This window comes from Balaenoptera physalus (assembly GCF_965194825.1).
Source record: "Balaenoptera physalus genome assembly, chromosome: 18".
NCBI lineage: Eukaryota > Metazoa > Chordata > Mammalia > Artiodactyla > Balaenopteridae > Balaenoptera > Balaenoptera physalus.
The window spans coordinates 14,063,741-14,081,051 of NC_138899.1; positions in this window are offsets into that span (position 1 = coordinate 14,063,741).

Genomic DNA, 17,311 nt, shown 5'->3' on the forward strand with positions numbered 1-17,311 from the left:
GAGATGAAATTGCATCTCAACTTCCCCACTTTCCCTTTGGTGCCAGAAACTGCCTTTGAGAATGTTGAGGAAACCCTGGAGAGATGAACAATCCAAACAATCACAGAGAATAGTTTCGGATTCCCTACATTTGCACACGGGAGTATATGGATATGAATGCCCTTCAATACAGATGAAAAACAAACTAGATTGCGTAAGTCATTGGCAGCGTAAATCTCTCCTTCAAGGATACAAAGTGGTCTTATACACTGAAATGACTTTTTTTTCATTTTTGTAAACAAACCAAAAGAAAAAAAAAAAAAGCCCCCCAGGGTAAGCAGTTTTGCAAATAACCAGCAAAGCAGTAGCTTTCTTTTCCCAGAGGAAGTTAAGCAGGAGAGTTTGTATAGACGGGGCAAATTGCAGAAAGAATGGTGATATTTACTGAATGTATTCCAGTTCACTATGTGATTGTAACTTCGGGGCGACCATAATCCTACATACTGCTTCCCATAAAGTTCTATTTATATGAACAGTTCATTCTTTGCTTTATTGTATGATGCTCTTCATCCACCACTGATAGCCGCCTAAAAGTGATGAATGGAAGCTATGCTCCCTGTATGCACAATGTATTCACTAAGTCAGTATTGTGTAAGCAGATGCAATAGTCTTTTCATAGTAGATATTCACTTATTTCTTTAACAAGAACTTGTTAAGCACTTACTATATACCAGGTGCTCTTCTGAGTGCTTTGGATACTGCATTAAACAAGACCAATAAGGTCCCTGCCTTCGTGTAGCTTACATTCCAAGGGTGGAAAAATAAATGATGAAAAAGGAAGCAAGATTCATCCATTTACTTCAAGGATATTTATTGAGCCCCTACTATGTTACCAGGTACTTCTAGGTACTTGGGATAATTTAGTGAGCACTAGAGACTATAATTTTTGCCCTCAAGGGTTTAAATGTAAGCAGGGTAAAATAGTTGGGCCTTGTGGGCTACTGTACGACATTTACTGTGAAAGAAATGGGGAGCCACTGGGGGGGTTGAACAGTTTTTAAAGGGTCATTTTAACTGTTTTGTTGAGAATAGACTGTAGGAGGGTCAACATAGAAGCAGGAAAACCAGTTAAGTGGTGTTCCATAACCATGAGAGATGATATGGCTCCGACCAAGACGGGAGGCACAGGAGACACTGGGAAGTGGTCAGATTCCGTCCACTTTCAGGGCAGAGCCATCGGTGTTTCCTGCTGGATTGAACGTGGGGTGTTAGAGGAAGGCAGAGCCAAGGATGATGCCAAGGTTTGGGGCCCTTGCAGTCAGAAGGATGGAGCAGCCATCAACTGGGCTGCCAGCTGGGACCATTGCCAGTGCTATCAGGGTAAATAAGGAGAGTGATGTTCAACTCATAGATGACAGGGATGGAGAGAAGGAGGCAGTCATTTCCACCGGGCAGTCAGAACAGACTGTTGCTCTGCAGAGGCCAAGGGGCTGAGCCCTGAAGGATTAGAAGGAACCAGCCATGCCAAGCGTCCTGGAGAAGAGCTTTCTACGCACAACAACATGTGCAAAGGTCTGAAGTGGGAAAGACGTTGGCAGGCTCAAGGGAGAAATGGGACGTTAGGGACAGCGGTTGGGGCAGATCATTCAGAGCCATGACAACGGTGCAAAGGAGCCATCGGGGAAATTTTACAGTAAGGAAATGACATGACTGGTGGATGTTAAAAGCTCACTCAGCTCTGTGAAGAATAGATTACGATTAGGAAGGGAGAAAGCAGGGAAACCAGTTAAGTGGCTAGTGTAGTTTTCCAAGCAAGAGATGATGGGGACTTGGAAGAGGATGGAAGCAGTGGAGGAAATAATTTACAGGCATGAGTCCACAAACTCAGTGTGAAAAGAAGTAACTTTTTTCATTTTTTAATAACAGAAAGAAATTTTGCCTTAAAGATTCCATTTCCTGAGATAGAGGAAAATGAAAACATCCAACTTAACTCAGTCACTGCTCAGTTACCCTCTGTCTCTTTACGGTAAACAGTGAAGTTGGTGCTTCTCCCCTTCCCTTTCTCTTTGCCTCTCTCTAGGGTGGTCTGAGCTAAGGGAGTTTATGTAGCATCTTCACACTGGCTGCAGGAGATGTGGTCTGTGGGGAGTATCCTGTTTCCACAGCCTTTCCTGACAATGTATAGTTAGTCTCACCTGGACGAAGTGTAGGTCTTGATTTCTGCTGGGTCTCCTGCTGCCCTTTTATGACCTCAGCTGTCATGCCCACACGATCTGCATCTTACTGAACTGTACTATGGGGCCCTTTCTGTCTGTCAGCCCCTTTGGCTCTTCTATGGCCTTTTCTCAGGGACACATTTGCATCTAAATCAGTGGTTTTCAACCCCAACAGACCCAGCACTCATTTTTTTTAATGATATTTTTAAATAATCCCTTTAATAATCCAAACTTAAATATCATAGATAATAGAATCTACCCACACACATAATTAACCAAACTAACCTAAAATGCCCTAACTTTAATGTTGAGATACAAAAAGAAAGTACTTAATAATAGAACACTGTATATTTTAACATGTAAATGCTCAGACCTGACTACAGTAGACAACATAAAGAAGTAGTCAGATGCTTGTGTCTCTTAAATATCTTGTTTGAATACAAGAGAAGTAAAATCAGAAGCCAACCCTTTCAAGAAGAATTTGAAAGAGCAGAGATGTTAGTGGATACTAGAATTTAAAATAGTCTTAGAATAAGTAAGAATAGTCCTGATTTATAAATATACATACGATAAGAAAAAGAAGCAAAGATAATACACCAAGACAAACTGCAGATTTTTGGAGTGAGGAAAATAGGGAAATATGATTTTCATAAATGAGCTAGGTTTTCTTTTTCAATGTTGGGTCAAAATACTTCTCTATAATATCAAGTATCTCAAAATAACACACTTTCTATCTTGAAGTCATGCTACACATCAAGGCTAATCCGATTTCTGAATGTAGTGGAATATTTAAAAGTCATGTGGAAGCAAGACAGTTCTATCACTGCAACCACCAAATAAATGCAGTAGTCTCTCCGTCATTGTGAGAAGCCCAAACACCCCCCTAAACATTGTTACCACTCCCACTGAGAATTTAGTAACTCCCTTTTCTTTCCCCTAACAATATGAATCAGTTTGGGGGAGATAAAGAGACCAAATCAGCACTCATTTTTTCCTCACTCAGTCAGACTTTGGTTCTTGATAGGTAAAGCCACACTTTTAGAATTTTTCTGAAATGATACCTATTTTTTCTTCAGAAAGTATGGTTTTGCATTTGAAACCAAAACTTGCAGACATTAATTACCCAAGGTCGCACAGCTAGTAAGTGATGGTACTTGGATTTGAACCAGGTGGTTTGCTTCAGATGGAGATAGTGACTGCATTCCAGATGGATGCTGGAAGCCAAATCAATAGGACTTGCTGATAGATTGGATAAGGGGGAGTGGACAAGGGGCGACTCAGAGATGATTCTGAGGTTTTTCACTGGAGCTACTAGAATGCTGACATTCTATTTACTGAAAGGCTAGAAATTAAGGAGAAACCAGTTGGGAGGCTGGGGATTCAGGAAAGGTGAATTCTAATTTCAGCTTTGGATAAGTTATGTGTAAAGTATTAATGAGACAGCCAAATGGAGATATTAAATAAATGGCTGTATATAGGATCTGGAGCTCAGCTATGACTGGACAGGAGATAAAATTGTGGTGGTTTTAATAACATAGGTAGCACATAGCCATGAGTGCTCTGTAAATATTTGTTGAAGGAGTCTGCGAAAGACTAAGTAAGCAATTACTATAGTCCAAGAGAGAATTGAGACACAAACAAAAGGAATGGTATTGGAACAAAAGAGCAGAAATTTGAGAAACATTTCACAGGTAGAATTAACAGGATCTAGTGACTAAGTCTGAAGGCCTGAGAGAGGAGGAAATTGAGGATTACTCAAGGTATCCCAGCTTGGAAAGCTACAAGGATGGTAATACCATTACTGTGGGAGCAGAAATAGATAAAAGATTGGGAGTGAAATCAGTGTAGATAATTATTAATTCCTTCAGCAAATTTAAGTGTTTGCATTTTTCAAAAGGGTTTGAGCCTCGAAACATTTACATTCCATTTTAAGGACGAAGGCTTTAAAAAGATACTTTCATTTTTCTGCAGTAAGCCAGATAAACTTAGTTTAATCACTAGCTTTGGAAACTAAAGTCTAGATAGAACTGTATTTTGTAAAGACTATTTTCTCTTTCCTAATGTTTCATATGACGAATCAGGATGCAATGCTCCTTTTTTCCACATTGGCAATGAATTATTATCTTCAGAGCCTTTTCTTAAAACTTTCAGTTCTTCTCATTATTGTTTTAGTTTTATATTTCATCAAGAAAGCATATTCTAAGTGCAAAAATCAACTGTTTAATGTAGCTACAAACCTGCCTACCGAAACCCAAGTCAAGGTCTTACACACAACCTCAGAAGTGCATATCTATTTTTATTCAGTTAAAAATATAAGTATTTGTTTTTAAAATCATGCTATGAAATGCATGGGGTTTTATCAATTAATTCTTAATTGTGCTCCAGACACCCAAATTCAATATACTTTTTTTGCAGAAAAAGCCATTTCAAAACAGTTGCTCTTTCATTTTCCTCCCTCCATGGAGTGGAGCTGTCTACTGAGGATTCTTTCCAGTGAATTGCTCTTAAGCATTTAATGCTAATGCTTCCCAACCATTGTTGGTTAAACGTTGTTCTTGTGATTTTATAAGGCAATAATACATCATTTAAGTGTCTAACACTAACGTGCTGTCCTATGTCCTAATGTAGCAAATGCAGAAACATCTCATTCCCCTGAAAAAAAAAAAATTAAAACATCTGTCTTTCTGGGTCTTTGTTGTGAGAAGTTCTGTTTGCTAAAAGCACAAAATGGCAGAACAAGGTAAAACGATCATGTGTTTCACACGATGGCTCCTTATCCAAACCAAGTGCCTCACCCACGCTTGGAGAGGAGTGGGCTGGGAGCTTTGTTTGCTGTGGAGAGTGAAAACAAACACTAGCTCTTTGACTAGGGCTCTTCCCTGGGTCTGCTTTACCAGCTCCTGTTCTAGAACTTACGTGTTTACGTTATGTCTCGATTGGATCATCAGCTCCCTTGTCTCACTCTACCACACTCCAGTACCAAGGACCCGTACCTCACCATCACACACACACACACACACACACACACACACACACACACTTCCTGGCAAAGGTCGATCAGGAATACTCTTCCACCTCAGGATCCATCTCACCCTTCCACGTTCAGCTGAAACATCTCTTCCGTAAAGCGATTTGGACACTCCGCAAGCCTTCTGTTGCAGGTGAAATTAATTGTCCCTTCCTCTTTTCTACTCACTACAATTTTGTAGCTCTAGTATTGTACCATCCTGTATTTAAATTATGTTTATATGACTGACTTTTAAGTGAGATCGTGAACTCCTTGTAGGCAGGCACTGTTGATTACTGATCGCTCTATCTATCTAGTTGAGGTAGGCAGAATTCCAAGGTGACCGCCAACGACCATTGCCCTTGTATAATCCAGTCCTGTTGAGTGTGGGCAGAAGCTGTGATTCTGTTATGTTATATGGCAAAAGGGAGATATTTCGAGTTAGACCTGAGTCCTCTAAAAGCAGAAAGTTTTCTCCAGCTGGTTGCAGAGGAAGAAGTCAGAAAACCTCATTCCCACTGACCTGGAGGAAGCAGCAGTAATCATGTTGTGAATTGTCCATGAGGAACCATGTGGAAAGGAATTGCAGGCAGCCTCCAAGAGTTGAGAGGGTGCCTGAACAATAGCCAGGGAGAAAACAGGGACCTTAGTCACACAGCCTTAAGGAACCGGATTCTGCCAAAACCTGAATGAGCTTGAAAGCAGATTCTTCCTCGGCCAGGACATCGACCTAGCTGACACCTTGATTTTAGCATTGTGAGACGCTAAGTGGAGAATCCAGCCTGGACTTGTTACCTACAGAACTATGACCTACAAACTGTCTTGTTTTAGGCCAGTATGTTTGTGCTAATTTGTTACATTGCAACAGAAATGCAGTACACTAGCCCAGTGCCTGGTACATAATAAAATATTGGCTGGTTAGTTACTAGGTGGATGGTTTCAATTAGTGAATGAGGTTATGGAAGGAAGGAAGGAAGGGAGGAAGGGAGGGAGGGAGGGAGGGGAAGGAAGGGAAGAGAAAGAAATATACTAATTAGAAAAAGGGCTGGTAGGGGCTTCCCTGGTGGTACAGTGGTTAAGAATCCACCTGCCAATGCAGGGGACACGGGTTCGAGCCCTGGTCTGGGAAGATCCCACATGCCGCAGAGCAACTAAGCCCGCGAGCCACAACTACTGAGCCCGTGAGCCACAACTACTGAAGCCTGCAGGCCTAGAGCCCGTGGTCTGCAACAAGAGAAGCCACTGCAATGAGAAGCCTGCACACCACAACGAAGAGTAGCCCCCACTCGCTGCAACTAGAGAAAGCCCATGCATGGCAACGAAGACCCGATGCAGCAAAAAATAAAATTAATTAATTATTTTAAAAAGGGCTTGTATTGTGGCCCATTCAAGGACAAGTGAATTTTCAGCGAATGAATAAAGGAATTTCTTACAATGATTGATGGGCCTTTCTGAACCGAACAAGTGTGGCAGACATATTATGTCTGTTTAGATTAGATTTTTTTTCTATTTGTGTTTCCTAACTTCCATCCCATTCTTCATCCTTAATCTATCCTTGACCATTTTGTCATCCCTACCCTGACCTGACACCAACTTGTCTGGTGAGAAAGAAAAACAGCGCTGAAATCTGTCAGCCAGTAGCTGGCTTAATTGCTACAAGCTAGGCCATGGTGTTTTCCTGTTTTATATAAACAGCTTCCCATAATATCATCATCAGATGAGGACTGCATGATTATGAACAAGACAAAAACAAGACCACCCCATAAACAAGCCTGAACAGAGATCAAAACAAAGACACCATGCAACCACAAAATGACCAAACATCTCCTTCTCCCAGAAAATACAAATGACAGCTGCTTCTTTTCCAGTGACAACTCTCCCCTCAACTGCACCTGCGTGTAGCCACTGCCTTCTCAATATTTCTATTTGGTTGTTTTACTAATATCTCCAACTCAACATATCTATAACCAAATTCACGATCTTTCCCTTATGTGTGCCCCAAGTCAATGGCATAACCACCTCAAGCCAGAAACCTGCGAGTCATCCCTGATAATTCTTCTTCCTCACCCCTGATATTCAATCCATTTTCAAGCCCTATAGATTTTACCTTTTAAATATTTCTCAGAACATTTTTATTTCCATTAGCATAATAAGGTAAGGTACCATTATCCACTCCTTTGGTTCACAATTCATCCTAACTGGTTTTCCTATTTCTGTATCTGTCAATCTATTCTTTACCCTGAAGTCATAATATTCTCCTCATATATCTGATCATATCATTCGCCTGTGTACAGTGCTTCAATGGTTTCTCATTGCTTTTAAGATAATGACCTAAATCTTTAAAATAGCCCTCCAGGCCCTTCTCATGCCCACCTCACCCAACCCCCTCATTATTTGCACTATAGTCACACTGGTCTTCTTTCATTTTCTAGAATGTACCATGGATATTGTATTTTGCCTCAGAACATTTGCATATATGGTGTCTCTTCTAGAACATAGCACCCCACCCCCAATTCAGCAAGTTAATTTCTGCTTATCCTTCAGATCTCACTTCAAGTGTCACTTCAGAGAAGTTCTTCTGGATTCATTCCACCACCATATCTTCTAGCACCTCCTCTTCTAGCACCATGTACCTTCATTCCACAGCATTTTAGCTGTTTTTAATTGTACATTTATTTGTATGTCACTTGATTAATTTCCCATTTGTTTACTAGACATATGTTCCAAAGGGCAGTGATGATGATTTTACTCATCACTGTAACTCCATTGGCTAGCATAGCAGACACTCAATAAATATTTTCAGAATGATTGAATCTAGACTTTCTGAATATCCTTACCCTGCTAGTCTAGAGAGACAAATTTTACTCTGTCTTGAGGTACATACATTAGGAAGACCAACATTCCCCCTTTTGGCAAGAGACAGCTCAATTCACATTTGGATGAAGGACTTTAACGAAGTCTTTCTGCATTTTAAGGATGACTGTTTCTTGTGTCCTAAACTCTCCTTTTCCTTGCTGATGGCTCTTGTGTCTTAGGTGTGTTATCTGCCCCTATAAACTCTCCAGAATCCCTCACTCCCTCTGCTAGAAGAGTCACTAGTTTGTCACTTGAGAACTAGGGACTGATTTATTATTGTATGCCCAGTAACCTCTAGGGGGAACCAAAAATAATAGCTATTTCAGCAAAGAACTCTAAAGCAATTTGCTCAGTGTTCTCTAAAATAGCAAAAAGGAAGCCAGCTTGTGTACCACCATATGCTACAGGGTTATATTTATAAATACCCCTTTGCTGTGTTCTGAGACAAGGCACGAGTCTACTCTCCCTTCCAGCTCAGGGGACACACCTCTCTTTGACTGCTTGGGACTTCCCAGATTGTTTCCCTGCACCATCCGATACTATAGAGGACAATGAATGAGCATCTCACGTAGTACAGGGTCAAGCTTAAAATGGCTCACTGCACACAATGACTTTCTTGGCAAGGCTTGTATTTTATCTTTGAAACCTCATGCAAATGCTTTGTTTCGTTCCATAAAATATTCCAGTATACTTTCATTTTAAAATGTTTTGCCCGCAACACTTTGACTAAAAGTGATATTGCCAAATGCTATGTCGACCTTGTACTCCTGCATAACCCTTAACACAACTCTCTACCAAGCTGCTATATATACACCAATTTTGCAACAGGGCTGTGAAGTTGCAATATATATTTATATTTAAACATTAATAATATCATATACACAAAAGTGTACATAACATATAAGTATGGTTTTACAAAGCCACCCCCCAGCTTAAGAAAGAAAATATTATCTGTTATCTTTGAAGCCCCCTGTTATTCCCTCCTAAATTTACCTTCCCTTCCACCCCTTCAAAAAGGTATAAGGTTCACTTCTTCAACTTTGCATTCACATTCCCTATTTTCTAAGTTTTAACACTATAAATATATTTCTCAACAACATGTTGTTTTGTTTGATCTGCTTTTTGTGTATGGGGACTCAGCCCACCCATTTTCTTCTGTGATTTGCTTTTTCACCGATCAATGTGTTTTTGGAATTCATCTGTGTTGATATATACGGCTGTCGTGCATTCATTTTCTCTGGGATCCTGTTATTTCTTCCAAGCAGTGTCTCAAGTCAGAATTTCTCTTCTTACTTTTTGCCAGAGGGCACAGGGACAATATGAAAACTGAGAAATGTGCACAGCCATAAGAATCCATCCTTTCCACAAGGGAAATATGAAAACCACCTCTAATTATCACCTCAGGTTACTTACATTTTCCGACTCTGGAGTAATTTGCATTTTACAGTTCTTCTTTTAATTTAAGACAAAGATAGATAACAGCATAAACCCCCTTTCATTCTCATAAAAATCTTTAGGATGACAGTTTTGCTGTCTTTCACTTCCACACCATTTTAGTTTGTAAATACATTTCCCAAATGGATGAACACCTATCATAATTGAGTTATTGAGATACAAATAGTGTCGTCTAAAGGATTTCTGGATTATTTTTTTCATCTTGCCTGTTTTAGAACGATATTGACTCTTGCAATTTGTTATTGCCAACGTTACCTTTCAGGGTTGTACTCTGGGAAGGAAATTTTACCCGCAAAAGAGCTTTTAAAAAATACCCATATATTATAAAAGAAGATGCAGGCAAAAAACTATACTTGGTGAACCAGGCATGTATTCTTTTATAGATGTTTACTGAGCATCTGCTAAGTGTACTGATGCAGGATGTAGGTGGGACGTGGATGCATAGAACAGGATCCCTTCGTAGGAGGGGTTCACATGCTCAGCGGAGAAAAGACCCACCCGTGTGGCTGTAATACAAGGCAATGGATGATGAGGGAGTTGAAAGAGCTGCAAACAAAGGACAGCAATTAAAGGGGAAAATAATTTCCAGCCGTGGAGTCAGAGAAGGCTTTAAGGGAAAGAAGGTATTTAAACTTTGTTAAGTTTAGTAGGATTTTGACAGCCTACTGGAACGGAAGTGACAGAGGATATTAAGGCTGAGAGCACCAGCACCAAGAGTGCAGAGGTAAGAAGTGGCAAAAAGTTCAGGAAGCAGTGAGGAGTCTCATTTGACTGTAGTAGGTAATTTAGAGCAGCGGTCCCCAGCCTTTTTGGCACCAGGGACCAGTTTCGTTGGAAGACACTTTTTCCACGGACGCGGGGGCGTTCAGGCGGTAACGCGGGTGATGGGGAGCGATGGGGAGCGGGGAGGTGAAGCTTCTCTCCCTTGCCGGCCGCTCACCTCCTGCTGTGCGGCCCCGTTCCTAACAGGCTGCAGACCGGTACCGCTCTGCGGCCCAGGAGTTGGGGACCCCTGATTTAGAGGACAGTAAAGGAAGTGATTCCTATTTTTAAATAACTTTTTCCTACCGTTTCTTCCTTGGGTCTTAGTGGGTCAGCTCTCCTTTTACCTAATGCCTGGCCTTATGTACTGACATAACAGATACACACACACACACACACACACACACACACACACACACACACACAAGCAAAATTCAGTAGTTTGGCTGGATATACAGATACGGAGATTACATCACGCATCCCATAGCAACAAATCTTTACCATGCATTTCCTTTCCCCCCAGAAGTCCCGTCTGCCATTTAGCTCCACACTTCTGTAGACCTCTGCACCTGAACCTACCTCCTCTTCCCTCTCCCTGCCTCCTGTTGGCCATCTCGCCTCTAGCCTTCAACACCTGAACTAGATTTTCCCTTCTGAATTTCTCCTTCCCTTTTTATCACGAAGACCCATCTGGCTTTCATTTTCTCCAGTTTTTCTTCCCACCCAGCAGCAAAGAAGGCCTCGTAGCTTCAGAAAAAGAAGAGGAAGATAAGTAGAAAAAAGAGGAGGAGATGGAGAAGGAAGAGAAAAGGAAGTAAGGAAAAAAGAAAGAAAGAGAGAGACAAGAAAGGTAAGTAATGTCTTCCCTAGAAAGATGATAGAACAAGAATACAATAACTTACACTTGATATTTTCTCTGAACAGTCACAAAACTTGGTTTCATCTCCAGCGTCCAGACAATGGAGATGAATTGGAGGTCAGCAGGGTCCTTCAAGTATCCAAGAGCACTCATTGATATAACTTCGACACTGGTATCAAGATTTCATTTTGTAAAGACAAGATTTCATTTTGTCTCTGCCATTATTCTGGTTTGTCTATGCTTAATTCCTACCACTCCATTTGCAATAGCCTTTGCTGCCCATTGCTTTCTACCACGTACGTCTCTTCTTGTTGATTTTTCCCATGGGTGGCATTGTTGGGCAGACCATGTTTTGAATATTCATGGCTCAACCTGTGCAATGAAAACATAGAACAAGGAAAACAGCTGTCAAGAACTCTACAAAATTCTGTTTCTTGGATTAAGACCACAGGATGCACCTGCAGATAAATGTTATTACATCTTTTTTTTCCTCTGTGTACACCTATTAAGCAAAGAGATATTGTAGTCATTGATTCCACAAACTCTGTTAATAACCGACAGCATCAGGTTCATGTAAGTAGGAGGTAGTTAAGCACAACCTGCACCTGCCAACAACAGTCCCCTGGAGCACCTCCTGCCTAATCGTGAACTCCTACAAACACACGAGACAAGAAAGTCAGTGCAGAACTAATGTAAAACCCAGGGGGCGGAAAGTAATAGGAAACTCAACTGCTTAAGCTTCCTGGATCTCTGGAGAAAATCACTTCTAAACAATTACAGTATATTTTGTTAGCATCAACTCCTCCAAGCCAAGAAACAGAATCGTTTTTGATTAATAAGCAAAAGGAAAAGCGGATACGGTAAAATTAAAATAGCGAAGTTTGCATTATATCTGTCAATTAAATAATGGTCTAGTCCTTTTTCTATGATCAGCTTACTAAGATTTTCCAAATTCAAAGGGAGTGCTTCATATAATATCAAATTTTAGATAGCCTCAATGGGAGCCTTATCATGATTGGTAATCATCGTTTCAAAATACGTATCATCCAGCTGCTATGCCTAAAAAGGCATTCATTGGCATAAGCTGACTTATTAAGAATATCAAAGGCACCTAGGAAAGTTGGAAATCACCAATTAGCAGACTGTTATCACTTTTATGACTTGTGGGGGGGGGGTATGTGTGCGCGCATGCGTGCGCATGTGTAACTATCCTAAGAAAAGGGGTCTTAGCTGTTGCAAGATCTGAAGGGAGCAGGATATTAATGGAAATTGTTAAACAAAAATCATTTTATCCCTGAATAAATATTCTCTTAATATGAGAGTCTGGGTGATGTACTAGAAAACGCACCTGGCTTGGAGTCAGACAGAACAAGCTCTGTCACTGGCTGAGTGATCCTGACTGAGTAAACACCTTCGCTTCTGTAACATAGAGATAGTCCTACTCCCTATATCACAGTGGGATTGAAAGAATTAGAAGAATTGACCTTTGAAAAATGTCTGTTCCCCTTTTTCCCTCTCTTGCCTATCCCTGACCAGTCATGTGCATTTCCTTGGTGAAGAATGAAAACCTTGTCTCTAGAGGGGGACTAATCTCTGCATAATGTGAGAAGATGCTCAGACGAGCACAGGAGCATTTAGTATAAGAATTTGTGTTTGTTGGCTTGTTGGTTGGTTTGTCTGATATGGGGGCAAAGGTTACAGGTTGGTGCAATTTTTATTCTACCAAAAGAAAACTAGAGGATCCTTTATCTTCCCTTCTCCTCATTCAGCAATCAAGCTTATGTCTAATATTCAATTATATTTAAGCGAATGGGACATTCAGAGAATGGGACAAAGACAGTTCGTGACAACACTAAGGTTTCCACCTTTGTTTTGAATCCTCTATTTAAGGAACAGACTGGCACCAGGGATACATAGGATAAACATAGCTTGAAAAGTTAGATTCTTTTCTCATATTTCAGGTAAACACTATGGAACTGAATTCTGTGAGTTCTTTGAGGCAAAGTATTAAAAGTAAATAAGTACTTGATCATTATCTCCTTATGTCTTTTATAATTTTATTTCCCCCAATATTTCCAAAGTATTAGATATAGTAAGACACTCTCCATTTTTTGAGCTATTCTGTAAAGATCATAAAGATTAGATTATCCTAAATTTTGTTCCATCCCCTACTAGGACATTTCAGCAAAACATGCATACTACAGTAATAAAACTTCCATAGAGATAAGTCCTTCATTGGTCCAACAGATCACGTTCAGTGGAGAATATGAGGTCTTTGGCACAGATCTTGTTCCAAATTCAGCCTTAAATATTCACACATATAATCCTCAATACATCCTTTTGCATTTCAAATAATTGTTTTTCTTTACTTTTTTTTTTTTTTGCCCGACTCATAGTAAGCCAAGTGCTTTTATTTCTTTTTTTAAATTGTGGTAAAATGCACATAACATAAAATTAATGCGACCTTGAGCAACTCATTTAATCTCTTCTATTTCTCAGATTTTCTCATTACGTGGATTCCAAACTCTGCCACTTATGCCCTAAATTCTTACATGGAGATATGGACTAATCAGGAATTCAGCTGACCCTGCAATTCTACAGGCCTTTGGGACCTAGTCTTTAGAGTTACAAAAGCCCTCAAAGACCTGCCTTTGGTGTACATATTATCTAAGTATCTAGAGACAGCAGGTTATGGTTTAATGAATTCTTCCATCACCACAGAGTGCAGGCTACCAGCACTTCATCCATGATATGGAGGGAACTCTCACTGCCATTACCGCCCCTCTTCACCATAACCAGTTCCACGTGTCCTTCGTTTCCCGTCAGCCTCTGTTGCGCACAGCCCTATTCCTGATTCCCACTTGTACTCATATTTTAGTTGCAAGGAACTTAGAGTCATGTTTGATGGGATTCAGAAGTCAGACAACCAGTCTTCGTGAGAGGACAGGAAACTTGGCCGAGGTGACTCAAAGAGACGGATTGGTTTCCTAGGGCTGCCAGAACAAAGTATCACAAACCGAGTGGCTTAAAGCAGCAGAAATGTATCATCTCATAGTTCTGGAGACTAGAAGTCAGAAATCTAGGTGTCTGAAACCTGTAAGGGAGAATCCTTCCTTGCTTCTTCCCAGCTTCTGTTTGTTTGCTGGCCATTCCTGGCATTCCTTGGCTTGCAGCTGCAGCATTTCAATCTCTGCCTACATCTTCACAAGGCAATCTTCCCTTCCTGTGAGGACACCAGTCATATTAGATTAGGGCCCACCCTAATGACCTCATCTTAACTTGATTACATCTGCAAAAACCCTTTTTCCAAATAAGGTCACAATCGCAGGTACTGGGTGTTATGACTTCAACATATATTTTGGGGGGGAACACAATTCAACTCATCACAGAGTCTGACCTAGAAAGTTGGGTAGGACCAGCTTTAGCAACTAGCTTACTTTGCCACCACCTCAGGGAACAAAATTTTATGGACCCCTCTTGCAGTATTCCACTACTGACATGTTTCAGCTTCTTTATTCTCACGGTTTTAATAATTTTGTTCCACCTACCAACTGCTCAGCTTTCTCTGAATCTCACATTCAAAATCAATGAGAGAATATGATTATTCTAGTGAGTTACCTGCTCTTCTCTTGTGCAAAACCCTCAATTCTAATCACCACTCAGGCCTTTGACAAGTTGATTCATTGCGGAAAGCTGGGTAGGGTGCCCACCCACCCTTTATCTCACCTGTGGCCAAGGGAACAGGGTCGAGAGATGTCGCTATAGCCATTTAAACTTATGCAGTCATCTAGGGCTACTTTGCTTGGCAGGGGACCCTGTGCAGGAAATGATTGGCTGTCTAGGACACAAAGAAAGCCTGTAAATATAGAATAGAATTATTAAACATAGAAACCTATGTCTAATACTTTAAGAATGTAAGTTATGAAATTTAAAGAATTCACCACCTACACCATAAATCCACCTTGCCACAGAGATGTATTGTGATATAAATTTAACAAACAATGCAGTGATTCATAACTATCTGTATGTTAATGCTGCTTAGGGAATCATAATTTTTAATTACCTGAACTTTACACATTTAAATTTGCATATATATTGTTACATTATTTCAGCTTTAAAGACTATATATGTACTATATGTATATGTGAAACATTATAATGTGTATGTGTGTAATTATAATTGAACTCAAGGGATCCCTATAATGAGATTCAATAACAGAGAGGAAAAAAAATCAAAGCCAAAAGCAATAAATCCATTTTAATTATATGTTTAATAGCTTGTGGCTGCAGTTTTTTTATACTTATTCATGTGTAACTTTTATATTTTGCATTGATTTTCAAGCTGTTTCTTGGCCCCATGACCCCATGTAAATCAACTCAGTCAAAAATTTTACATATTCAAATTAATGGGAAAAGATATGACATGTTCATTTACATTACTGAAAAGTAATTTTTACATGTTCACCATAGTTATGCTCAGTATAAGTGATTGCATGGACTCAATGATTAAATGACTGTAACTTAAATGCTATGTTTAGAATCATGAAAATAAGTTGTTATATAGACTCAATGTTTTTGAGAAGGAAGTATTTCACTCAAAACAGACTCTTTAGTCTACCAATTTGAAACGTTATAATCAGGGTGTGATTTACTGTATTTCCCAAAGCATGAATCAGATATCCTGATCACCTGATAATGTTTTGGTCTTAGTTATCAGTATATTGTTTGGTTTTATCTTACTGCATTTGAAATATATGAGGATTTGATTTTAATAGGGGTATGAGCCTCAATCCTCATTTGGTTAAAGCTGAATATAATACAAGAACTGGGGCAATATGTCTTTCTTATACTCACTGGAAATTCAGCACCCAGAAATCGCAGTGGTGAATTGAATAGCAGCAAATGGAGAATAACGTTATTGCTTGTTTTTGCTTGAGTATGGTTTAGTCTCCGTTTATACATGGCATGAGAGAGCCATCTACAGAAAGTTAAGAAAAGAACTGTCTCCTACAATAAGACCAGAAAGTCTGAGGATGTCTGTTAGAGACATTACCTTGTGGTGACATGTTAAACATTCTGTCACAGCGGACATGGAATTGGAGCCTGGAATGGGCTCAGACGATATTAGGTGGCTCTTAGAAGGACTTAAAACCATGATGTCATAGTAATACAGGCCAACATTCACGCTGGTCTAAAGTCCAGAAAGATCTGATGTCAGGCCAGGGAGAGCAGGCAGTCACAAGGGGTCTGGGATAGTAAAATCAGGAAGCAAGTCATAGGTTTGACACAGGAAGCCCTGGGCAAGCATGAAAAGGACTGTTTAAGACTCCATCTTATCTTTGAAGCAGTATCCTCCCAAGATCAGGAAGCCCAACATACTGAGGCAGTGCCACTTTGTTTTGGTGGAAATGTGAGTACAACTTCCTCGGAACGCTGGTAGCTTCTCTGTAATGTATTACCTGCTGTCAGCAGCTCTCTCCTGGCTCCCTGAGACATTCAGTGGGGTCTTGGAGAAGTGACTCTGATCACATTTGCTTCATTAGTTATTTTTATCAGTGGCTATTTATCTTTTACCCCAGCTGGACTGATCTCCCTGAAGGGAAGAGTTTTTGTATTTGTTTTTTGTTTGGTTTGGTTGTTAGTTTGTTTGTTTATACATGTGGTTGGTTGGTTAGTTGGTTGATCATTGAATCCCCGTGGGTTTGCTCAGGGTTTGTAGTAGGGGCTCAGTAAATTTTGAATGAACGGATCCTTGGAGCACACGATGGAGGTGGCTCCCTATTATGTCTAAATCTCGAGTGATCCAGGACCTAGACAACTTGAGAGGGGAGGCATGAGAGCAGTGCCAGATAAACTAAAAGCTAAACACAAACAATGCTTGTTCCGTAAATTCATCTTCATGTCCCCTAGTTCTGCTTCCAGCCAGATTGCTGTCCCTCTGGCCCTTCTATGTAGAAACTCTAGAGGGGCAGAAATAATCAGAATGATGCTATTTATTGTAAATGATAGTGAACACTTACTGAGGTTTATGTGCTTGAGGTAGCAACTATTATTTTGCCTATTCTACAGATTCATTCATTTGAAAAGTATTATTTGATGTAGATTATGCATTTTTCAGTGTGATTTACCTGGTTTTGATCATTGTGCTATGGTTTAATAAGAGGTTAACGTTTAAGGA